The sequence below is a fragment of the Gorilla gorilla genome, chromosome 3 (assembly GCF_029281585.2).
Source record: "Gorilla gorilla gorilla isolate KB3781 chromosome 3, NHGRI_mGorGor1-v2.1_pri, whole genome shotgun sequence".
NCBI lineage: Eukaryota > Metazoa > Chordata > Mammalia > Primates > Hominidae > Gorilla > Gorilla gorilla.
In genome coordinates, this window is record NC_073227.2 from 197,807,608 (window position 1) to 197,834,644 (window position 27,037).

The following is a 27,037-nucleotide window of genomic DNA, read 5'->3' on the forward strand; positions in this document are numbered from 1 at the left end:
TGAACAAATTTATCCTCAATAGATATCTGCCTTATTACTAACTGTTGCTTTTTATCACTGCTGCCTTCATAATTTTCTCATGGGAGTCAAAAAAAGGAAGTTCATAAGAAAGAGAATAAGGACGGGTCCTGTTAAGTCAATTCACTGAGCCATCCCTTGGGACTAGATGCCCAGAAGGATTGGTATTGACTAGACAGATATTGCCATAAACTTTATCAAAAGCTTATACAACGATTTGAAGTCTTGTTTTGTCTGTGAGACACTGATTTTGAATGAGATCTCTTGGTCAAACTTTCCATCTTCCCAAACTGCGCATTTATCAGATTTGCCACTGGAGATTACCTAACCTTTAGTTTGGGGAGCCAAGGGCATGAGGTACACAAACAACTCATTTGACCACCCATTGCCAGATCATTTTGCCTTTGTCTCAGATTAAACCCAAGTTCATATCCCCTCCAAGCCATATTCCTGCCTCCTACATGTATTTTACACTATAACTGATACTATGTATCTCTGTCTAAACAGCTTAATTTTACCAACATTAATTTAGAATTTCAGAGGCCATTTGAGAAACCTTTTGTAAGAACAAAACTGTTCATTTGAGAGGTGCCTTATGGAAAGAGAGTGAAATTCCAAACATTCAATGATATGTATGTTCTGATTGATATAAGAAGTCTTACAATAAAAATACAGATTCCACAATTGCTTCAGTAATTGTTCCATGGAAGGCGCAAATGAAAAAATGTGAAAAGCTCTTTTTTAGATCTGCCCAAATCACCACTTGACTCAAAAAGCTTTTACCTTTACTATTCCTGTTCTCTCACCCAGTTGCCCTCCAAGTTGCCCTTCCCTGACACTCTTTCTGATGTCCCTTTTCTTCTGGCCAGCTAGAAACACTAAATGCTCAATTGGCTCTTAAAGTTGACCAAATCAGAATAAGCTCATTATGGCAGATTTTAAGCCCTGGGTTGGGTCTAAGCCAAACGTCATTTTCAAAAACGTCCAAAGTCTATGCAAGGTAGGTATAAATTTACAGAGAAATTTGCAATAGTTCTAGGAACACATAATTCAGGGTTCCCAGATCTCTATCAACTGATTTATAGGTTATTATGAACCTCAAATGCAACAAAATGTGTTGGAAAAGGCAGTGTGAATACCTTGAGTATGATTTAAGAGACTCCACATTTCAGAGTAAAACCAGAGGAACTTAAAAAAGCTATAAATTTTAGACAAAACTTTTGGAGTTTATGCACCAAAACAAAAATGACAGCATTGGAAAGAAACCTCAGGGGGATGCTCCATCACACCTATAGAAAACATTCAGGTGTAGGTCCTGGAGCATGTGCAGTGCCAGCTCTTGCCTCACTTTCTCTGAGTGGCCTAATGTCAGAAATAGGGAAATTTAACATACAAGCAAAACTGGAAAGGAAGATAATCCTGTTGCTAGACCTCCAAGCCCTCATGGAATGAAACTAAAGGGGGAAAAAAGGAAGTAGGAAATCAGTGACGCTCTTCCAAATGAGGGTCAAGGACTCAGTTTCCTATTTGCCCTTAAACGCTCAAGGAGAATTTCCATGTCTTAAAAGGTGGTCTTGTGAATGTTTGATCCTGGCACTATCATATCAACCAAAAGACTTGCCGCTGTCACATGACCTCTTTCTCACAGTTAAACGACTCCAGTGGTGGCTATCTAATAATCCACAAATTCTCCCTGTTGCATACTGTGCCTGTCATCTTCAGACCTTACTGAGGAATGTTCTTCATAATCTGTCACTTTCAGAATGGCAGTTTGTTGTCACCAGTGGACCTCAGGTGGAACCTTGCAAACATTTTTCATTAAATTTCCCACCTCAAGAAGGACAAATTGATCACTGTACTTTGTCAACATTGGTAGGGTAATTTTACTGAGGTTGCTGAGAATGTCTCCAGTTGTTGGTCTCTTCTGCACCAGCATAATCTAGTTAAACTGTAAAGGTGGAGACTGGACAAGAACTCAAGTGTCAGGGTACCTTTGAACCCTTACAAATGGGTTTCATACAGTCACCTCCTTGGTATGGATTTTGAATATCCTGGTCAATGTTTGCTAATTTCCAAAGTGAGAGGAAACTTTTGTCTGTTAGAAAGGTAGATTCTGACAGTAACAGGTCGCCCTTTGAAGTTTGGATATTTCTCACCCAATTTAGGGCTCTACCATACTTTGGGCAGACATGGCAAAGCACCACAAGGGACTCACACAATATACTCACTCTTATCACCAACAAGTATGGGTTGCATTTTCTTCATATTCTCCCAAGGAATCTTGGCATGACCTGAAAAACAAAGACTTTGTCATATGGAAAAGACAGCATAGAAAAAATTCCTAGAAACCACATTGGAAAGAAATAGCAGATAAATTTGACTAGAACAGCAGTTAAACTTGAGGGTATAGATGCTTGGATTTATGTCTCCCAGCTAAAAAGACACGAAGTTTGGCCCACTGACAAAAGGACTGCCATTCCATTAGAAGATTGAAAATTAGGGATTCTAAAGTATTTTTCAGAAGCCAGTGGCCCTTGGAATAGAGACAGCTTCTACCACAAAGCTTTATTTCAAGATGGCAACTGCAGGATATGGACAGCTTCCACTCAAGACTTACAAAGACTTACAAAAGTCTTTGAAGTTTTGATATTTCTTACCAAATTTGGGGTTCTACCATACTTTGGGCAGACATGACAAAGCATTATAAGGGACTCACGCAATATATTCAGTCTTATCACCAATAAATACGAACTGCATTTTCTTTTCTTTTTTTTTTTTTTTTTTTTTTTTTGAGACGGAGTTTTGCTCTTGTTGCCCAGGCTGGAGTGCAGTGGTGCGATCTTGGCTCACCGCAACCTCCGCCTCCTGGGTTCAAGTGATTCTCCTGCCTCAGCCTTCCGAGTAGCTGGGATTACAGGCATGTGCCACCATGCCCGCCTAATTTTGTATTTTTTAGTAGAGATGGGGGTTTCTCCATGTTGGTCAGACTGGTCTCGAACTCTCGACCTCAGGTGATCCACCCACCTCGGCTTCCCAAAGTGCTGGGATTACAGGCGTGAGCCACTGCGCCTGGCCCGTTAATCCCAGCACTTTGGGAGGCCGAGGCAGGTGTATCACGAGGTCAGGAGATTGAGACCATCCTGGCTAACACAACAGTGAAACCCCGTCTCTACTAAAAATACAAAAAGTTAGCCGGGGGTGGTGGCGGGCGCCTGTAGTCCCAGCTACTTGGGAGGCTGAGGCAGGAGAATGGCATGAGGTGGAGCTTGCAGTGAGCTGAGAATGCACCACTGAGCTCCAGCCTGGGCAACAGAGCAAGACTCTGTCTCAAAAAAAAAAAAAAAAAAAGAAAAAGAAAAAAAAAGATATGCAGACTTACAAAAGACAAAATTTACAGTTTTACAAGACTTACAAAACTAGATTTTAATAGCTGGCGTTTTTTTCCTTCTATATTTTCTTTCATCATTGAAGGCTCAAAAGTCTGGGTAGTCAACCAATGGTTGTTATTTCTTACCCAGTAAAAATTCATGTTCTCTAACTTGAGTATTGCTTTCTGTATCTTTAGTCATTCCTTGATATGACAACTCAGATATCAAGAGAAATGTATGCATGATGTGGCCAAAACCAACAATCAAGCACACTTTTCCCTATGAGTGCCAACCTGCTAGTACCAATTGTTTGTTATGAAATACTTGATTTCGTTCATAACTGGACTCAACCACTAACTGAATTTTTATGTGAAAGAGAACACAACAGAGCAGGTAACCAAAATCAAAACCTCCCTGGAAAGAAAGGTTTCTGCCTCCACTGAAATCATACTCAAGGATCCTTTCTCAAAGATAACATCTGCAAACAGACTTTCATGGAGAAAAGCCTCAGAAAGGGAACAAGAAACAGATGGTTTGTATTTAAGATCTGACTCAGATTTACAAACCTTACAATGAAGGCTTACTATGGAGGTAACTCTTTTGGTTGTCTATCATATATACCCTGGGTGACCTTTGTTGAACCTCTTTTTGTCACATAGGGTTTATGTGAATACTAAATTAGTTAATATGTGTAAGGAACTTAAAATAATATTTAGTATCTAGTAACCTCTCAATAAACTTTGGATAAAGCATTAATAATTGTAGATGTGTTATTGTGTGTTATTAATATCATGTCTGATATACTAATCTTTATTTCTTCCTTATATTTACGACATTTTTTCTGTTGTTTTACCCTTGTATTTAAGTGACTATTCAAATGGTATCAGATTTGAACATTGACTTTCTTTTTTAAGCACCTTGAAAATGTCATTCTATTGTATTCCTTCATCAAATATTGTACCAAGAAATCTAAGCATAATAATAGTTTATAGCCATATTATGTCCCTTATGTATCTGACTGTATTTTTAGGGGTGCTACAAATTCTAATGTATTTGTTACTCCCCCAAATCTTATGATATAGAAATTATTATAATCTACATTATGTCAACAAGAAAACTGAGCAATGAAGAAGTTAAGTATCTTGTTTAATGTTTCAGAGCTAGTTTTTGACTGAGCCTAAACTCAGGGGATTAGGCACTGCCCTCTCCTTCCCCTTTATGAATATAAACATGATATTTTCCTTGTTAGATGGTTAGCCCTTCTTGTTGGAAAATTTTAGAACATTTTCTTTGTTTTTTATTATATTGAATTTTACCATTGTTTGTCCATAGGGAATTATTCATAACTTATTTAGCACAGTTTCGGCCCTTTTAATCAGTGTGTGTGTGTGTGTGTGTGTGTGTGTGTGTGTGTGTGTGTATGTGTGTGTAATTTCTAAGAAATTATTAGTCAAATAATCTATACAAAGTATCTCTCTTGTTATAGTTCTCTAGAATTTCTTGCATACAGATATTGACATTTTACCTTTATAATAATAGCTTATAGCCATATTGTGCCTACTCTGTGTCTGGCTATATTTTTAGGGATGTTGCAAATTCTCATATATTTAGTACTCCCCAAAATATTATTATATAGAAATTACTATAATCTCTCTATATATATATCAACAAGGACACTGAGTTATGGAGAAGCTCATGTGTTAACTTTTCTTATATTCCTTCCGTCTATCCATCCTTTCCTAATTGCATATGGAGATTCAGTTGTTCCAGCAAAATATATTGTAAAGACTATTCTTTTCCCACTGCATTGCATTTGGACCTGTGTCAAACATTCATTGTCCATATATGTATGGGTTTATTCTGGATATCTATTTTGTTCCATTGATCTGTTTGTCTGTCTTTAGCCAACACCACATTGTCTTGATTACTTAAGCTTTAAAATCAGTCATGAAGTTGTCTAATGTTAGTCATCCAATTTGTTAATTTTTGCCAAAAATATTTTGACCAGTGTAGCCAAACATATGTATAATATGTATTTCCATGTTAATTTCATAACCAGCTTATAAGTTTCTACCAAAAAAAGTCTGCTGGGATTTTGATAATGATCAAAACTTGATATAGGTCAATTTGAGTACAACTGGCATCCTAACAATATTGAGTCTTCTGATTCATGAACAAGGTATATCTTGCCAAATATGTAGGTCCTCTTTAATTTCACTCTGCAACATTCTGTAGTTTTCTTTTTACAGGTCTTATATGTCTTTGACAGATTTGTCCCCCAATTTTTTATAATTGTTTATGCTATTGTACTGATTTTTTTTAATTCCTTTTTTTTTTTTTTTTGTTGAGATGGAGTGTCACTCTGTTGCCCAGGCTGGAGTGCAGTGGCATGATCTGGACTCACTACTGCAACCTCTGCCTCCCAGGTTCAAGCAATTCTCCTGCCTCAGCCTCCCGAGTAGCTGGGATTACAGGCACACACCACCACGTCTGGCCAATTTTTTTTTTTTTTTCTTTTTGAGAGAGAGACAGGGTTTCACTATATTGGCCAGACTGGTTCCAAACTCCTGACCTCAAGTGATCCACCCGCCTTTGCTTCCCAAAGTGCTGGGATTACAGACGTGAGCCACTGCGTCCTGCCTAAAACTTCAATTCTTGATTGCTAATTACAATTGATTTTTGTATATAGATCTTGTATCCTGCAGCCTGGCTAAATTTACTTATTAGTGCTGGTAGACTTTTTGTAGATTCCATAAGATTTTCTAAATAGCTGATTATGTAGTCTGTGAATAAAGACAGTTCTCATTCTTACTTTCCAGTCTGGATGCATTTATTTTTCTTTCCCAATTCCACTGGATATAATCAATAAAATATTGAATAGAAGTTGTGAGAGTCTGCATCTGCTGAGATGATCATATAGTTTTTCTTTTTTGGTTGCTTAATATGATGAATCATACCGATTGGTTTTTGAGTGTTAAACCAACCTTTCATTGCTGAAATAACTCCAAGAGTTTGTATAGAATTGGTGTTATTTTTTCCTAAACGTTTAGCATAACTCAATTAGCCGTCTGGACCTGGAGTTTTCTTTGTGGTAAGATTTTTAACTGTAAATTCAGTTTCTTTAATAAATATAAGTCCATTCAGATTATTTATTTCTTCTTGAATGAGCTTTTGTGTTTTGTACCTTTCAAGGATAGCTTTTATTTTATTTAAGTTGTCACATTTATTGGCATAAAGTTTTTTATAATATAACCTTATTATTTTTAATATATGTGGAATCTATGGTGATGTCACCTCTCTTGTTGCTGATATTAGTAGTTTAATAGCTTGTATCTTCTCTCTCCCCAACCCCTATCAGTCTGGCTGGAGGCTTATCAATTTTATTGATTTCTCAAAAAACTACTTTTTATTTCATTGTTTTTTCTGATTTTTTCCTTTTTTTCCTACTCCATTGATTTTGGCCCTCATCATTATTTTTCCTTCAGTTTGGGCTTGGATTAACTTTATGTATTTATATATTTATATTTACATATACTTATATTTATATGAGCCAAAAAAAATCAAGGCTAACAAAAGTTTAAAAGATTCAAGGTAATTTTACATATTTTACAAATTTTCAAGGTAAATTTACATATACTTATATATAAATATATATACTTATATATATATAATTAACCCCAGCCTAAACATATATATATATATATATATTTTAGTATCCGAACACAAACAAGTCACTGATTTGAGAACTTTTTCATTTTTAGTGCTGTAACTTTCCTTCTAAGTACTGATTTAGTAACTTACCACAAAATCTGATATGTTATGCTTTAATTTTCATTCAGTAAGAAATACTTTCTAATTTGCCTTTTGATTTTTTTCTTTGACTTGTGGGTTACTTATAATTGTGGCATGTAGTTCCTAAATATTTTTGAATATCCTGGAAATCCTTCTGTTGCTTCTAACTTAATTTTATTATGAGCAGAAAACATAGTTTTTATGACTTGAGTCTTTTAAAATTTGGTTAGCCTTGATTTTTTGGCTCAGAACATTATCTATCTTGGTAAATGTTTCATCTGCACTTGAAAAGAATGTATGTTATGCTATGGTAGGATGGAATTTTCTATACTTGTCAATTAGGTCAAGTTGATGAATAGTGTTAATTCTTCTATATCCCCTCTGACCTTCTGATGTTCTCTCTGTATATTCTATCAATTATTGAGAGAGAGTTTTGATATCTCGAACTGGATTTATCCATTTCTTCTTGCAACCGAATCAGTTTTTGCTTCATGTATCTTTAATCTCAGTTAAATGTGACTATGTAACATACTGTTGGGAAAAGAAGACATTTTGAGAATAAAAAAGGGCTATAATGATAATTACACTGGAACAATAGGAATAAACCCAAATTGTCTTGAGAGCATATATTCAATCCATGTTGAAAATGGTGGTGAAATATTTTTCTCTTGCATAATAGGGCCTGTGGGTAAGAAGTACATGCTGATTGCGGTGGCTCTGCTTTCCCCACGGCTACAGGGTTAGTAAGGCTTTCTGCTTTGCCACATGGCTCCCATCTCAGGATTGCCTCATGCTCACAAGACAGAAGACATCACATGCAGGGTCTAGATTTCTCATTCTCACTTACCATTCCATCACTGAATCCCACATATGTTGCTTCTTCAAACTGGCATATTGAACAAGGAAGATTTGTGGTGTGTAACTAGAAAACAACTGTATTTTTTCCCTACCACATATTCACATTTACTTTTGCCAATTGAATCAAAATTATGATGAGCCCAATGAGTTGTTTAATTATTCCTAGGTGATAAAAAGTCTCCCTGTTCCCTCTAGACATAGAAACAGCCTGAGTTTTGTAATTTATTATCCTAATTCAGTTTAACAATAATATCTGAAAAAGAATTCCTGTCTTTGCTAAAAATCACAGCTTTTATCCTCTCCCTAATGGTATTATAGTCTCACCAACAACAACAGAAAAGCGGTAGTTCTCATTGTTTTACTTTGCTACCCCTCCACCTCCTTTTGCTAGCTACCTTTTCTGATGCCTTCAAGTCACTATAAGAGAAAGAAAAAGAGGAAGGTAGAGGGGCAAAGAAATAGGAGGAAAATTACTGCCTCACTTTTACTATTACTAGCCTAATGCTGTGCCTTCGGTATTCTTTAATTGAAAGCACAGTATTAGGCTAGTAAAAGTCAGGAAATAATTTTCATTCAGGTTGCAGATGTTTAGAGCTAACTCTCTTGGATTATTTTGGTTTTCTGAAAACCCTCTTATCACTGGAGGTATTACACCTGCAGTTTGCTTGAACTGCATGGATTCATTAATTTTCCAACTGAAGGCTTATGCTATTTCTCAGCCAGATCACATAGTGCCGTGTAGGACTTGTTAAGGATATGAATTTTAGGGAAATTAATGAGAAGTCAAACATTGGTCCTAGAATGGACCAAGGATGGAGAGTGGCATAATCAAACTTATACTTTTAAATGAATACACTGACTACAGTGACAAAAATAGACCGGAAGAGTTTTTGAGCAAATAAAAGTCAGAATACAATTGTGAGAATTCAGTCCAGAGAGGATCATAAGTTTAACGAGAGTACTGGCAGTAGATGTGGAAATAGGTGGATAGACTCAGGAGAGTTAAAATTTACAGAATTGTCTGTTTTATTGGGCATAGGAATGAACAAGAAGAAAGTTGTAGGGCTAAATGTCACGTTTAAAGCTTTTGCCATTGCATTGATGGGAGCGCCATTCAGCAAGATATGAAAGCTGAATAGGACCAAGTTATGCAGGGAGATTGCAAGTTCCACATTAGATATGTGGAGTTTCAGTTACCGGTGATGCATCCACATGGGAATATCGGATACTTAGCCGATGATATAATAGACTGGAGCCCAGAAGAGGGGCCTGGTTTGAAGACATACATTTGAGAGTCATCAGTGCATGCTAATTAGAGCTGGGGGAGTGAAGCTAATTATTTTGAGAGAAGGAATAAAGAGAATGGAAAATCCTGAGACCAATCCTTGGCAAACACTATCATAAAAGCCAGGAAGAGGAAGATGAGCCCACAAAGGCATGTGACAAGTGGACTAGGAGTTAGAAGGAAAGCTGAGAAACTGGGTTGTCACAGATGTCAAAGGATGAGAGTAGAGGAGGATAGACGTAGCCACTGGCAATGTAAAATCCTGCCAATTAAGTAAGATGAGCTCTGGCAAAAACTCACTGGATTTCTCTGCTGCTCTCATTTAAATATTTTGTTGTAATGTTGGACGCATAAGGCAGATTTCAGTAGGTTGAAAAGGGAAAGGAAAACAAGGAAATAAAGACAATGAGCATGGAAAATGCTTTTGGAATGAAAATACGAGGGGAAGGGTTAAGTGGTAGCTGGTGTGGGAACTGATGTCAAATGTTGATATATTCATCTTTAATTAAATATGATGTGTGCGTTGCAATTATGTTTTTAAAGAATATGGACTTTCATGGGCAGATATGCAGGATAAAGTGAGAAATAAAATAGGAATGCACTCAAATATACATATATAAATATTATTATAATTGTTAACTGTACAAGCAAAGAAAAAATGACTAAGAAAATACAGTAAGTTTTTAACAGTTTATCTCTTGAAAGTAGGTTGGAGAATGACTTTTTCTTGTATTATTATTTGTGTATTTCACAAAATATATACATAGTTAATAAATACTAAATCAATATGTACTAATTGTGTATATACAGTATATGTATATTATATATAGTATACAGGTATATAGTATATGTATACATATGCCATATATACACACTATATACTTATATATAGAATATGTACTATATACATATATACATTATATACACATGCTATATATACATACTATATACATATATAGTACACATATATACTATATATAATGTGTATATATAGCATATGTATAGAGTATATAGTGTATACATGAAGATTATATATGTATATACTCTGTATAGATATATATATGTATATACTATATACTTTTATGTATGTATATATATACTCTATATGTACATACTCTATATAGAGCATATAATATATATGCTATATGTATATACTATATACTCTATACATATGTATATGTACATATATACATATATGTATATAGTGTGTATATATAGCATATGTATACATATATACATATATACATAGGGGTATGTATGTATATACTGTATAAATATACATATCCTATATATATTCACAATTAGTACATATTGCTTTAACATTTATTTTAAAAACATTCTTTCTCTGAGACAATAAATATGTGTGAAATTGCTAACATGTATGTTAGAAATAAATTTTCAGTGCCGCAAAAGAAATAGCACTGAAACATGAATTTTCTCAGCAAGGCAATTTTACTTCTATAGAAGGGTGCATCTCATGGATGGAGCAATGGTGAGAGCACACCTGAACAAGGGAGGGGAAGGGGTTCTTATTCCTGACACAGATAGCCCCTACTGCTGTGTTGTTCCCTTATTGGCTAGGGTTGGACCACACAGTTTAAACTAATTCCGATTGACTGTTTTAAAGAGAGTGGGGTATGAGCCAGAGTGGCGGGGTGAGCAGTTTCGGCGGGAAGGATGGTTACAGAACAGGTAACTAAAAGTGACTCAGGTCAGAGTAGGTGACCAGGGGTGACTCAGGACAGAGCAGGTGACCAGGGAAACAGATGTGAACTACTGATTAGAACTGGTGGAAAGGTTTTTTACTGAAACTAGGGACAAGGAGACAAAGAGAACAAGGAAGTTAAACTTTAAAATGAAGAACAAAGGACAAGAAACTTAACATACTGACATACTGATTCTTTGAAGAGAAACTTGGAACTCACTGTATTTAACAATGTAGAACACTAAAGATAAAGCTTTATATAAATTCCTGAATGAGAATAAACATAGTAAAAACTATACTAATTTTGCAAGAAGCAATCAAGATTGGAGGGAAATGAGAAGAAATAACCATGAAGGAAGTAAAAACTAGGCTTCGCAGGACCAGTGGGGAATTGGAAAAGCAAGACCATGAGAAAAGAGCAATCTACATGTTCTGGGGAAAGGTGCTGGAATGGAGGCAGTACACAGATCGGAATTAAACATGGTGGAGTTGGGTAGAAAGGTGGAGATGCATGTGGAAGCATGTAAGATGACATTGCAAAATTTGGGGAGAAAGGAAGCCAAATTAGAGTTAGCTGAAATTTAGAAGACACTTGATATTGACCATAAGTTTAGCTACTACTCTGATTGTAATGACCACCCTCTGATAAATTTTGAACAGTAAAGTGACATGATAAGAAGAGCATTTTTTAAGAATGAATTTGTATCATTATTTAGGCCAGAACAGAGGTGTGTTAGGAGATAGAGAAAATGAATTTAAAGGTAGAGAAATAGGATAAAATAATTTCCCCGAAAACTTACAGGACAGATGGCAAAGAACTAAACTAGGTTGATTATGTGAGTTTGAACTTAAAAAGGATTGCTAGAGACTATGAGTAAATGAGGGTACTGTTCCTTATTGAAGATCTACTATGTGAAAGTGGGAGAAATCGAATTTTCACAATCATCATCTTAGTTTCTCCTAGCAATCCAGTGGGGGGCTTATTACCTTTTCTATGGATGAGGAAACAGAGTAATATTAATATTCATTTGGCTGAGTTCATACTATTCTGCAAAACTTAGGTGTGTATCTCCAGAATTTGTCTTATTTTTCTACTCAGCACATTATATAGAGCCCTGTGAAGACATAAAAGTCAAATCAAAATATAGAGAAGTAGGGAGAAATAACTTTTGGATCTGTTGAAATTGGAGTGCAGCAGGATATATAGGGGAGCACAGCACTACTTTTGGTTAGCGTCCACGTCTTTTTCATTGTTTTGGGTTTGCTTTTTTCCTTGGCCGGGGGAACATCAATAAACTAAGGTATACCACACACACACAATTCAGTAGCTTTCTTAATGCCATTTCTGGAATTCAAGCCAAAGATTTTAACCCAAAAGTATTGATGGAAATTCCTTCATTCCTTTATTCCTTCTTTCTTCTCTTCCTCGTTCCCTTCCCTCCTCCCTGCCTTCCTTCTTTTCTACCCATCCACTTTCCTCCTTTCCAGCCTCCTTTTTTCTTGTATAACTATTTTCCCTTATCTGACTGTGGAGCCCTTCCTCTATCTATTAATGATCTCTATTTCTCCCTATTTTTCTAAGAGAATTTATGGCAGTTTATGACAGTTTTATTGTTGCTTTATATTATTCTGTTGATATTGTTTTTTGATATACAAACTTTTTTTCATATTTTTATGAAGTCCAATATGTCTTTTTTTTTGGTTGTCTGTGCCTTTGGTGCCATATCAAGAAATCATTGCCAGTTCAATATTGTGAAGCTTTTTCCCTGTGTTTAATTCCAAGAGTTTTATAGTATTATATCTTATATTTAGGTCTTTAATCAATTTTGAGTAAACAGTATATAAACTAAAATCAATTAATATTAATAAAATAAGATTAGGATAATAAGATGAAGAATGACTAAAGAAGAAGTAATTAAAAGTACGTGAAATTAATGTCAAATATATTTGAGTGAATTAGTTTATCAGAGATGTTTATGTGTAGTCATCCAAATGGTTATTTGCATTTAAAGATAACCTTAAGTTCATTACAGAGTATATTTAGCCATCTGTTTTTTAATAGGTTATTTTTAAGACTTCAGTTTTAAAGAAAACAATAAGGTTTTTATAGGAATTTCATTATAACAAACTGGCACACATATAAATATATTGTTGTTTAAAATTAGAATGATTTCATCCATAGTTATTATGTTTTAGAATACAGATAAGCTGCAAAAGAAATCACAGGAAATGCCTCTTTTCTGAAAGAACACCATAAAACACTGTAGATAACATCACTCGCTTTTTGTACTGAATAGGTCATTTAGAGTTGACAGCATACGTGAATAATTACATTTCATCTTATATTTTCTCTATAATAATGAAGTGTTTAGTAAAAATAATATTTATTTTGAAAGAAATTCACAGAATATTACAGTGTTTAAAAATGACAATCATGTCTAAGAAGGCATCAATAATTCTGAATGTCTATAAAGTAGTTTGCACAAAAGTCAAGCTGGTAAACAAAGTTTCTTTAAAGTTATTGCATCAATTTTCATAAGGAATATTGTCTATAGTATTCCTTTCTTGCAGTGCTTTGTCAGGCTTTGGTATGAAGTAATGCTGGCCTCATAGGAGTTAGAAAATGTTGCCTCATCTGCAATTTATTGAGAAAGTTTTGGAAGGATTATTATTAGTTATTTAAATGTTTGGTAGAATTCACTGTTGAAGCCATCAAGTCCAGAACTTTTTTGTTCAGGAGATTTTTGATTAGTGATTCAATCTTCTTACTAGTTACAGATCAATTCGCATTTTCTATTTCTTCATGCTTTAGCCTTTGTAGGTTTTGTATTTCTAGGAGTTTGTCTATTTCATCTAGGTTATCCAACTTGTTGGTGTACAGTTGTTCATACTATTCTCTTATAATCCTTCTTCTGTAGAATCAGTAGTAATGTCCCCACTTTTATTCTGATTTTAGCAATTTAAGTCTTCTCCTTTTTTCTTAGTCTATCTAGCTAAAAGCTTTATCAATTTTGTTATCTTTTCTAAAAACCAACTTTTGGTTTCACTGATCTTCTCTATTTTTCTATTCCCTATTTCACTGATCTCTGCACCTAGCTTTATAATTTACTTCCTTCTTCTAGCATTGTGTTTAATTTGTTCTTTTTCTGGTTCTTTAAATTGTAAATTTAGGTTGTTGATTTGAGATTTTTTGTATTTTTTGATAAATGCATTTACACCTATAAATTTCCCCCTTAGAACTTGTTTTGCTGCATCTCATAAATTTTAGGATGTTGTGTTTATAATTCCGTCTATTGAAACTCTAGAATAGGCAGACAAAACTAATTTAAGGAAAGAATCAGAACAGTTGCCTTGAGAGAGGTGTAATTGACAAGGGGAACATAATCATTGTCTGGAAAGGTAGAAATGTTCTATACCATAATGGATTTGGGTCTACATAGCTGTATACATTTGTGAAAATTTTACAGCTAAAATTTCAGTACATTCAGTGTATGTATCTTACACCTAAAATAGACTTATAATAGTAATTGTCATTATTCTTAACCATAACATAATTATCATTAATACTATTGTTGTTGATATTATTGAGTGGCAGGTGGGGAATCAATCAAAGTATAGATTTAAGCATAGCAGAACGTGGCTGCGCATGGTGGCTCATGCCTGTAATTCCAGTGCTTTAGGAGGCTGAAGCAGGAAGATTGCTTAAACCCAGGAGTTTGAGACCAGCCTGGGCAACATAGCAAGACCCCATCTCTACAAAAAAATTTTAAAAGGTAGCCTGGCGTGGTGGTGCACACCTGTGGTCCCAGCTACTACTCTGGAGGCCAAGGCAGGAGGATCTCTTGAACCCAGGAATTTGAGGCTGTAGTGAACAATGATTGCACAATTGCACTCCAGCTTGGGTGACACAGTGAACCCTGTCTTTAAAAAAAAAATAGCAGAATGTTTATAAATATTGAAGCTAAGTAATGACGAATGGGTATTCATTATATTCTGTTTACCTTCTATGGTATGATCTAACATAAAACAAAATAATGAAATTAATAATCTAAGGATTAACTCCCCAAAATTATTATGTTATGATATTCCAGAAAAGACCACATACACATTATATACAAATCCATCTATGCTTCAATCAATATTTTATAAAGCTAGTCTGACCCTTGGGAAAGTTCTAGAGTAAGCTGTTTTTATTACTTTATTTCCCATTTACGTAGACTAGTATACAGTACAGACTATAACCACTCTGAATGGTTATGCCAAGAATTATTAAATGTATCACTATCCCTCAAGCCTTCTGAGTGCCACATTCTATTATAAATGTGAATTCGATTATACTTTCTTGTTCCTTACAATTCATAATGATTGCTGCCTGTGTGTAATTATATTAAACATGATTTCAAATTGAAACTATAATTCTAGTTTGCAAAATGTAAGAGTTTATGTCTCATGGTTTTCAATTATTCATCTTATACTTCAGCCACAATCCTTACTTGATTGTAATCTACCAATCTCACCTCAAATAAAATTGCAGACATAAAGTCAAAACAAGAAATTGGTGTATTATGAAATCATAAAAAATTAATGAGACATGATATCTGCAAAACAGTATGAGGTCATGGTTATTATTTATAACTTCCTCCATCTCTCTGTATTTCACATTTGCTTTGTTCTCAGAAAACACTGTAACTGGTCAGGATTCAATATCAGGTAATATAACCTAAACCTTCATTGCCAAAAATTCTGAGTGCTTGCTGGTCTTATCTGTGTGGAGTTGCAGTACCCATCAGTGAACGTATAAGGCAGTACTAAGAGGTGCCTGTACAACCTCAATTCTCAAAGGGTAGTCCTCCAACAAACAGCCTGAGCATCATCTAGGAATTTGTTAGAAATTTTGGATCTGGCCGGGCGCGGTGGCTCACGCCTGTAATCCCAGCGCTTTGGGAGGCCGAGGCGGGCGGATCACGAGGTCAGGAGATCGAGACCATCCTGGCTAACACGGTGAAACCCCGTCTCTACTAAAAATATAAAAAATTAGCCGGGCGTGGTGGCGGGCGCCTGTAGTTCCAGCTACTGGGAGGCTGAAGCAGGAGAATGGCGTGAACCCGGGAGGCGGAGCTTGCAGTGAGCTGAGATCGCGCCACTGCACTCCAGCCTGGGCGACAGAGCGAGACTCCGTCTCAAAAAAAAAAAAAAAGAAATTTTGGATCTGATGCCCCAACCCTGACCCATTCTAATTAACTCTGCATTTTAAACAGATTCTCCAGGCGATTCCTCATTAATGGCTTGTCAAACACTTCCCAAGTGTAGATAATCATTTGAGTCTTTGATACTGAGTTCTGTGACTCTATTTTATAGCAGCAATCCTGTTTCCCCTCAGTAATCCTTATATATCCTAACGAACTTGGTAGCACCTGATGATCACATTTACTATTATATTTATGAGACATTCATACAAAATGGAAGTTAAGGGTGCGTCCAGTCAAAGGCAGAGTAGGACGCTCTCTAGGTGGAGAGAATTGAGGGGTTGATAAACCCTCAAATATTCCCACTGTGCTACAGAGCTTGGCATTTCTTTTAAGGCAGGGGTGTTGAAAGCAACCATACTCTGCATAATGCCAGGGTGCTGCTAAGCATCTTCTACAGCCATTGTGTACAGTAAAAGGCAAAGCTAACAGGGCTGGACTCTAGAGCCCCAGTGCTTCAACTGGGGTAACCCCTACTGTGTCCATGTGTTATATTAGAGATTCACTTAACTTTTCTTTGGAAAAACAGTTTCTGCTAAATAAAATTAAAAATTGAAAATCTCTAGGTTGGCATATGACCAGGAGGTCATCAAATTACATACGGTTCTCAGGAAAGGTAACATATTAACCCATAATCGTGTACTGCTTCCGAGAAAGAATCCATTAATCAGGTTGGTTACTTGAGAGAACAAGGTGCTAAACAATTAAAACCAGAAAATTTACTTTTAATGGCTTGATAAAATTGGTTTGATAAAACTGACCCAATTTTAACATGTAATAAGAAAACTTGGACAGTCAGATAATTATTTGTGAAGCCAGGGTAATGGAAAGAAAAGTATTGATTAAGAGGACTATATATGTGTATGCATGTGTATCAATATAGATATAGATACTGAATTTCAGATTTTTTAAAAAACTAAATTTCCTCCTTTTAAAAATGTTCTTTTGACTTTTTATTTAGTATATATTGTGTAATGGTTATCACAATCAGATTACTGAACACATCCTGTTCATCTTATAACTGAAAGTTTGTCTCCTGTGACGGACATCTCTCCATTTCTCTCATCCCCCAGTCCTTGCAATCATTGTAATACTCTTAGTTTCCGTAAGTTTGACTTTTTCCACATTCCACATGTAAGTGAGATCATACGGTGTTTGTCTTTCTGCCCCCGACTTATTTCGCTTAGCGTAATGGCCTCCAGGTTCATTCATGTTGTCACAGAAGGCTGAATAATTCCCTTACGTATGTGTGCCACATTTTCATTATTCATTCATCCATTGATGCACACTTAGGTTGCTTCCATATCTTGGCTTTTGTGAGTAATGCTGCAGCAAGCACGGGAATGCAGTGTCTCTTCAACATACTAATTTCCATTTCCTTTGGATATATACCCAGAAATGCAATTACTGGATTATACGATGATTCTATTTTTTATTTTTTGAGGAATATTCTTACAGTTTTTTATAACAGTTGGACTAATTCATATTCCCAACAGCAGTGTACAAGGATTTCCTTATCTCCACATTTTTACCAACACTTGTAACCTTTTTTCTTTTTATAGTAGCCATGCTAATAGGTGTGAGGTGATATCTCATTGTGGTTTTAATTTGCAATTCTGGTGATTAGTGATGCTAAGCATTTTTTCATATGCCTGTTGGCCATTTATGTATCTTCTTTGAAAAAATGTCTATTTGGGTCCTTTGCCCATTTTTAATTGAGTTATTTGGAGGTTTTTTGTTTTTTTTCTTTTTGGCTATTGAGTTGTCTGACTTCCATATATATTGTGGAGATTGACTCCTTATCAGATAATTGGCAAATATATTCTCCCATTCCATAGACTGCCTTTTTATTTTCTTGGTTGTTTCCTGTGCAGGTTTTTTTGTTTGTTTGTTTTTCTCAATGTGCTTTATTAAAGTGTCTGTAAAGATTGTCACCACAAAGAAAAAGGTGACTGCTTCAGTGAAAAAATTCCATGAAATTATTTTTAGACACCATATTTTTCTTTTTAATGGGGGAAAATACATGTAAAGAGAAAATGAGTTTGTGTGATTAAAAAGAGAGTGCTGTTTCATTCTTTGTGAATATGAGCCATGACTAACAGTTAAGAGAGTTATTTTAAAACACTAGATGTATTGGAGGTCACAGCTCAAAATTGGCTGACATCCTAAATCTCTGATACATTAATTCTATTGTATCACTTTACATTGCAGGCTATATGTTTAGTAATATGTATTATTTAAAATATTAACATTTAAAATTTTTATCTTAAGTTAATACGTAAAATTACCTATAACATAACCTATGACCCAACTTGACATCCTCCTTCCAGGTAAGAAAGAATCTGCATGAGAACATAGTCAGGGAGGTAAGGGACAGACAGGGAACTGGGGTCATTAGAGTAGTGTCGATTATAGTTTCACTGTCCAACTGTGTAATCCCACGCCAATCCATGCCCAGAATCAGGCAAGAAGTGGGAGCAAAGTGTATCCTCAGTATTTTGTCCTAGCTAGCACCCATGTACTTTGTTTGTTTGTTTGTTAGTTTGTTTTGTTTTGTTTTTGAGACAGAGTTTCGCTCTTGTTCCCCAGGCTGGAGTGCAATGGCGCAATCTCGGGTCGTGGCAACCTCTGCCTCCTGGGTTCAAGTGATTCTTCTGCTTCAGCCTCCAGAGTAGCTGGCATTACAGGCATGTGCCACCGTGCCTGGCTCATTTTGTATTTTTGGTAGAGACAGGGTTTCTCCATGTTGGCCAGGCTGGTCTCAAACTCCCGACCTCAGGTGATCCACCTGCCTCGGCCTCCCAAAGTGCTGGGATTACAGGCATGAGCCACCATGCCCGGCCACACTCATGTACTTTTAATAACTTTATTTTTGTTACTGTATCATAAGGCTACATATCAAAACTATAAAAATGAACAGCTCTGGGGTTTGTAGGTACCAGTGCTCAGTAGGAAGAAAGAACAAAGAGTGATTATCTGGAATCATTTAAACTTCTAGACCAGCCCTGTGCATAGAAATATAATGTAAGCCACAGATATGAGCCACAGAGGAAATTTTAAATGTTCTAGTAGCCATCTTAAAGAAAAATAAAAAGCAGCAGGTGAAATTAATTTTAACCGTATATTTCATTTTATCCAATAGATCCAAAATATTTTCATTTCAACCTGAAATCAATATAAAGTTACTAATTGGATACTTATATTGAAGTCTTTTTAATTGTACTAAGTCTTAAATATCTAGTATATGTTTTTAGTTACAGCCCATCTCAATTCAGACTTGCTATGTTTCAAGTACTCAATAGCCACATGAAGCTGGTGGCCACCACAGTGCATAGCAGTTCTAGACCATTATTCTCCCTCCCCTGCAGTACAGCCCACACTATTTAGCCACATTTCTTTTTCTCACTAACCTATACTGTTTCTTAAGGAAGTCCACACTAATCGATCGCTTTGCATACCCAATTAATTGGTAAGTTTGCATACCCAATGCACTACTTCATCTTTAACTCTTGCATTAGCTACATCATTTAAATGTTTATGCGGATAAGCAACTCACATTTTGACTTTCAGTTCCCTGATCTCTTCAAATCAAATGCATTTCCTCTCTCTTCAGCTTTAGTCATTCCATCTGAAGACCAGACTATGGACTTTGCATTCAAATGCATCCATTATGCCTCTCAATGCTTATGTTTTTGATATGGTTCACTCAGACTACAGCCTCCCACACTTTCACTTTCAGTGTGGCCAGTCTCTCATTTTCGCTCTTTGACTACATTGAGGCCACAGCCCTCTAATCCTCTGTCTACTCCCTCTAGACCCTTTCTTCTTCCTAGTCACATTTATGTACTAAACACAGATGGCAGAAGTCCACAGAGCCTGGTCTGAGGTTGGTCTAAGGAACAGATGTCAGCAGAGCTGAAAACCACCTCTAGGATATGGTGTTACCTTAGATCAGGGGCTTTGCGGTGTTCTTTGTGTTTCTTGTTACCAGTAGGCCCACGATAGACCTGTTCCACGCCATTTCACTTCAAAGATGCTCAGACATATGTGCATGATAGGAGCAGCTCAGCTTGGTTCCAAGCTTTGACACTGCTGCGTGCCTCTGTTGACCCTTCCAGGGTGATTCTATCAGCCTCCATAGCTTTAAATAGCATGTACCCTGCTAGCTCCAGTACCAGCATTTCCAGTCCTGTCTTTAGCTTGCATACCTCTTGTCTCTTTCTTGATTTTTCCAGTTGTTATTGTCTTCTTCCTGCTCTTCTCCTCACATTGTCTCCCTTTTTTAATGTCTTTACTATCATGTTCAACAAACAGAAAACTGGGAGCTATCCCCCTCCCAACTTTATCTCTTCATTCCGTATATTTAAGCAACCAAATTCTGGTACTCCTACAGAAATCACTCTTGAATTTCTCCCCTGTTCTCTCTATTCATAGTCAGCATCTTAGTTCAGGCCCTGACCTTTATACTATTACAAACGGCATTGGTATTGGTCATCCTGAGTCCAGGTTGCAACCCAGTTGCCACAGTGCTGTTAACATACTCTTGTAAATTGTAAAGCTGATTATCTTATCCTTACGCTTAGAATATTTTATCCACTTTCTATTGAGTATATCAGAGGCTTTCACTTGCATCATTTTAGAGCAGAATGATTTTTAGAAATGAAATTAGCAGTGAGTTTAAATATACAAAATATAACAAAAGTAGCAGAGAGCCTCACCAGAAATTAAATTTGTGAGAATAGCCCCTTGATCCATTTTTAAGACAGACCATGCCAGAAAATGTCTATGACCAACTGAAAGCATCCCATTGATGCTTTAGAAACAAAGGGGAGAGTTAGGAACTCTGGAATCCTCAGAAGAATGAGTGCAGGGTGCATGGACCTATTTTTCCTGAAGATAATGTGTGTTAGGTTTTTTATACTTCTGTGGTTTAAATGGAAACTATGATTCTCTCCTAAATCAACTGCTAGGAACTGGAGGGGACTGTGTATCCTAGATCCTTGAGGTGCAATCCTGCCTCACCCTCATGAAGTCAGCTGCTTCTCTGGCAAGTGTTGTGAACCATATTTCTGTAATGACAAACTATTTATTTTTAGTTTTTCAACTCTCTTTTAGTAAACATTGAAATTATTTTATCATCTCATACTATGAGATTATTTCAAGTTTTGCTTACTCCTTCCAAAGATTTTGAGAAACAGTTATTTTTAGTTTACATAGAGAAGAATGTCATAGATTCTTAAAAATGTATATGTTCTATCTGTCAGCATAATCTTTCAAAGTTTTTTTGCCTGTATGGATTGATTTTGTTTTTGCTGACTGAACTATCAAAATGGCCCCAACAATTGTGAAAGTATACAAAATTCAATTTCGAATGCATTACATTTACAGAACTATTTCCAGAAAAACAGAAAATGTCCCAATAAAAAGTATTTTCAAATGAAAAAGCTAGAGTTTAAATATATATCCTTAAATAGATAAAATTTAAAGAAAACATTTTATATATACGATTACAAAATTGGGCCAAAGAGATAGTTTTTTTATAGGTTTCCATTTATATTGGAAATTCATGCAAATTTTCTAAATACAGTTCATGATTTTTGCTGACATTTTCAGTTATGGTTACTATGTTTAAGGAAAATGAAAGCATATGAATGTAGAAGGAGTATGAATATAGACATAATTTCATTTCTTCTGGAATGTTCTTGACAAAATTGAGGTGGAAAGAGAGCAGGAGTAGCCTTTCTGAAAGAAATATTTGCTATCCACCTGGTATTTCATTTTAAAAATTTAAAATAAGATCTCTTTATTTAAAGTTATTGTTGCTGCTGCTGTTGTTGTTGTTGCTGCTGTTGTTGTTATATCTGTAATCTGCCAGCCCAAAGCAAGAAATTTTGGAAGTTGACAAAGGTCGCGATTTCTTCACTCCAGCTACTTCCTGGTGTATAGAACAACTCAAGATTTGCTGGGAAAAGCTGGGAAACATTGCAAAAAAAGCACAGAAATTGTCTCCCTGTGAAAGAAAAGATCAAGATCCCATTTCCTCTTCCTTCTGAGGTAATACCAATAGAGATGAGTAAGCAGGAAAGTTTAAGATTTTCTCATGGGGCATCTCATCCTGATACAGACCTGAAGCTGACAACCAGGCACAATGCCAAAGCCTAGGTTGTTGTGGGGAAGGGCTGCTTGTGGGATCAATATTCCTGAAGACAAAAATCTCTCTGTGTTCAATCTCTAATCCACTCGCCCAATGCTTTGTGCTTAACAGGCATGCACAAATAATTTTTTTTAGTGTAAAAGTAGGAATCCAGGTATCTAAAAGTACGGAATGACTACAGCTGGATGTAACATTGGAAAAGGAGGATCAAGGAGATTTGCTTACCTTTCCCTTCTCCCAGAGTTATCTTCAACAGGCCTTGCTAGATCAGTAGTAAGATGATGAGACTTGCAGAGCAGTGAGCAGGAACCACATGCAATACTCTTTGCGTGCAATGGTGGTTCTTGCTCCAGATCTTCCTTCCTGTGGTATTTGGAACCAGTACTGTCTTGCACATCAAGCTTCCATGGCAATGATATTTTCAGGACATTCCTCTGATGTATCCATGCTGTTGGTAGTGGTACCAACAGTAAAGCTGGACTTCTTATTGGTCAGCCTTGGAGTCTCCAGCTTGGCAACACCTGTTCAAAAATAAGCAACCAGCATCTCATGACACTTTGCTGTCCTCCAGCATCAAGATGATGCTCCTGAATTCTGACAATACCTCTACTTCAGGAGCAGAAATGCCTGAATTATATGATCAACGTTCCCAAGTAAATGGGATTATCCCAGGACATGTAGGTTCACATTAATGTAATTAGTAAAAGAACTGTAATCTTTTTGGCCTCTCAAGCTGGTAAAGCAGGAAATCAAAACTCTGTTCATACTCTTACAATGTGAATTTCATTATTGCATGAGACCATGCTGTTTATTATGAATTTATCCAAGAAGAGAAAACATACTTGACACAATAGAACATGCTAAAGAAATATACCAACTTTCTCACTTATCTGGACAAATTAAATCCAACTTGCAAACTTGAGTTGTGAAATATAATAATAAAATCTATATGAAGTTTAAGAACAGGTTTATTCGTGATTAGAGAATGACAGAAAATTCAGAAAATTAATTTACCTATCAGTATTCCTTTTATATCCAATTAATTTAAAATTTTATATTCTTTGCTAGGAAGCTAGTTTGTACTTGTAGAATATACTATATAATCCATAAATAGCCATGACTTTTTCATTCAAAAAGATTGGGCATTGAGTTTGCTATTGATTTTTCATATTGATTTTAAATAAATATTCTAAAATAAGATATGAGGGTCTTATCCCAAAGAAAATGAATTTTAAACAAAAGCATGAAGTATGCCTTGTCTTCAAGAGAAAACCACTGGATTGCAAAAGTGGATATAGTTTTAATATTGGCCCTTAATTCTTCCTATAACTGTTTGGAAACACAGTGTGCCTGCCATCAGTATCCATGCTATGTGATAAATCAAACAGCAAAATATGTGAATGTGATGTGTCTGCCTTTTAAATGACTATTCTATTTTCCACATTTCTGTACACAGAGAAAGTAGATAAAATGTCACCTGTAGCTAATCATGAGGATGCATTTTATTGAATACTTCTATGGTAGAATCTAGGGCATTTTCTGCTGAGCTGCTATCAAGCTGTGTTAGGGTACTGGATCTACCAATTACGTTTATGTTAGGTTACTTACAAGGGTAGCAATACAATAAAACAGTGAGACAAGGAAAGAAGAAATCTCTGTTGCCTTTGCTCCTTGAGTTAGTAAAGGCAAAGAAAAAGTGAAATTCTTGATAGCTGTCTGCACTGAAACATTTCAGCTCAATTCTCTTTTCCAAAGATCAAGTAAAGAAAGCTAATCTTGTTTTCTAGACACTTAACTCTTTTTCTTAGGCATCTTTAGTCCTTATTTTGCCTGAGAGCCTCTTAAAGGGAATATTGTATTTTAAAGTGACTCTTCAGTAATACAAACACAATAGTCCCGAATACATCAGTGTCACAGTAATCGTGTTCAGAAGTTCACACAAGCTGAATACCAGAAAGCTGAATGCCTTTCTTCCCAGTGGCATGAATACTCACAAGGCATACCATTTTAGTGGCAAATTCACTGCTATTTCATCTACAGAAATGATCACAAGACAACTGCGATAAATGGGAATATGAAAAGATGCATCAAAAGTAAAAATAGGGCCGGGCGCGGTGTCTCATGCCTGTAATCCCAGCACTTTGGGAGGCCGAGACGGGTGGATCACTTGAGGTCAGGAGTTCGAGACCAGCCTGGCCAGCATAGTGAAACCCAGTCTCTACTAAAAATACAAAAATTAGCTGGGCATGGTTGCGGATGCCTGTAATCCCAGCTACCCAGGAAGCAGAGGCAGGAGAATCGCTTGAACCCAGGAGGTGGTTGTTGCAGTGAGCCGAGGTCACGCCACTGCACTCCAGCCTGGGTGACAGACCAAGACTCCATCTCAAAAAAAGTAAAAAAAAAAAAAAAAAAGGAAATGGAAAACATAGCCTTTTCTTAACATTTATCAACATTAGTGTTGTTCTATGAAAATTTATATTTGGCTTACTTTGCTTATCAGATGAGTATGCTTATCAGATAGCCATTTCACTACCAATGTGTGGGATCTTAGATTCTAGATTAATAGCCCCCAATTCCTAAGTGGCAGAGATGTGCCAACAGACCTCTTAAAAGTCAGCAAACAAGAGAAAGCCATTTCCTCCTGTAAAGCATGTGTCTCTCTACACAACATAGATGAAGAGCCTGTTCAATGCTATTAAAAAAGATAATTGCCATCTTTACTTAAAGTTGAATGATAAAGTGAAATAAACAATTCATTTGAAAGATTATTAGGACCTGTTTTATCAAAGATCAGAGGCTTTGGATTATGGATACCTAAATTTGAATTTGACCTCTGCTTCTGATAGATTTTGTGGCTTTAGGAATATTTGTTCCCCTTCTTTAGAAAGCAGGACTCAGGGGAGAGACCAAACTTTGAGGTCATTTAAATGACCACCTGTAAAATTCCTCAGACACCAAAAACTGTTGATCCGTGATTGGTTGTACTTTTATAAATTTTTAAATAGAAATATTGAATCTTATTATATCAAATAAAACATTATTTACTTGGCATCATGATGTTTGTAATAGTGTTCTAAAAATTGTCAGATGATATATAAGATAAGTTATTATTGCTGAAATAACAAATTAAGTACAGTGTCTTACCTTGGGAGAGCCTAATCCATCAAAGTCCCGGGTGATGATATAGCAGAGCAAAGCAATTCTGAATTCTGGGTTTCAGTTGCCTGGGTTTGAGTTTCAATTCTACCACTTGCCATGCGGCAGACATTGGACATGTTACTTAACCTATTTACACTTCACTTGTTTCATCTGTAAATTAGGAATAATTCTCATAAAACTAAATCGTGGGCTGTTATGTATTAATATTTGTAAAGTACTTAATATGGTGCCTAGCACATAGTAAGTGGTTTGAAAGGGTTAGATAAATATAAAACATTCAACATCAAGATGTCTGGAAACTACCAAAGTGGTACATTTGAATTTTACCGAATCGATTTTAGCCCTAATTCTGACGGAGTTGATGTGTGGTTACGATCAGAACAGTGTTTAGAGTGAGTTGACCCAAAGCTGTGAGTGTGGGGTAAAAAATGATGGACAGCAATTTGGGACACATGAAACAATCAGTGAGAAATGTGGGATCAGGATAAGATGCAAAGTGGCACCATTTGAAACCAAGGATGCAGAAGAGTGTAAGTTTATAAGATAGTTTTGGAGCCGTGACTGAAAAACTATCACTGAGCAGTCCTCTGTGCCGGATGTAATGGAGCCAGTGGAACCCCGTCATAGCCGTGTAGTCACCACCATGTTGGGATCCCTGAATCTGTCTTGGCCTGATGTACCCCAGCAACTCAGACTTCACAATCTAGCTCCTCACTCCTGTCTTGCCTATTTACACTTAAAGGACCTCCCGGCCTGCGAATCAGACACCACTCTCACTATCAGGTTTTCCTGGCAGAAACCCATAGTAGGGGGTAACATTTGAGAAGAATCCTTAAATTCCCTGGAGTACAGACTTGGCCCTTGCCTGCTCACATCAATAATGACACCTCAGTTCTAGGAACTTGTCAAGAAGTCACTATTTTACTTTTGCCAAAACTTTGCTAGAGCGATGAATTTTGTGTTAATGATGTTTGGGAATACTTGTATATAAAATAAGAGTGCTTGATGAGAAGGATGTCTGGAATTGAGCATATAAATGTTTATATGCTGGAAAACTCACTAATTTTGGCAATCAGCTTAATAATTATTTGCATAAGTTCTGTACAAAAAAAATGGTTTTCTGAGGGTCACAGAAAGCTCTCATTTTTTTTATAGGAGAAAAATGGATACATAGAAATAGAAAATATAACTAATTGAAATAATCATCCATGAAAGTAATTTAGCTCAGCCGGGCGTGGTGGCTCACGTCTGTAATCCCAGCACTTTGGGAGGCCAAGGCGGGTGGATCACGAGATCAGAAGTTTGAGACCAACCTGGCCAAGATGGTGTAACACCGTCTTCACTAAAAATACAAAAAAATTAGCCGGACGTGGTGGTGTGTGACTGTAATCCCAGCTACTTGGGAGGCTGAGGCAGAGAACTGCTTGAACCCCAGAGGCGGAGGTTGCAGTG

At 36.2% G+C, this 27,037-nt stretch overlaps 1 long non-coding RNA gene across 1 annotated transcript; it reads right to left on the reverse strand.

Moving 5' to 3' along the window:
• Nucleotides 1-2,246: 2,246 nt before the first annotated feature.
• Nucleotides 2,247-25,700, reverse strand: LOC129532924 (uncharacterized). The gene is made up of 3 exons (XR_008678867.1): nucleotides 25,571-25,700; nucleotides 22,652-22,947; nucleotides 2,247-2,309 (listed from the first exon to the last, which is right to left on the reverse strand). It is a non-coding gene; the product is annotated as an uncharacterized lncRNA (long non-coding RNA).
• Between the last annotated feature and the right edge of the window lie 1,337 nt (nucleotides 25,701-27,037).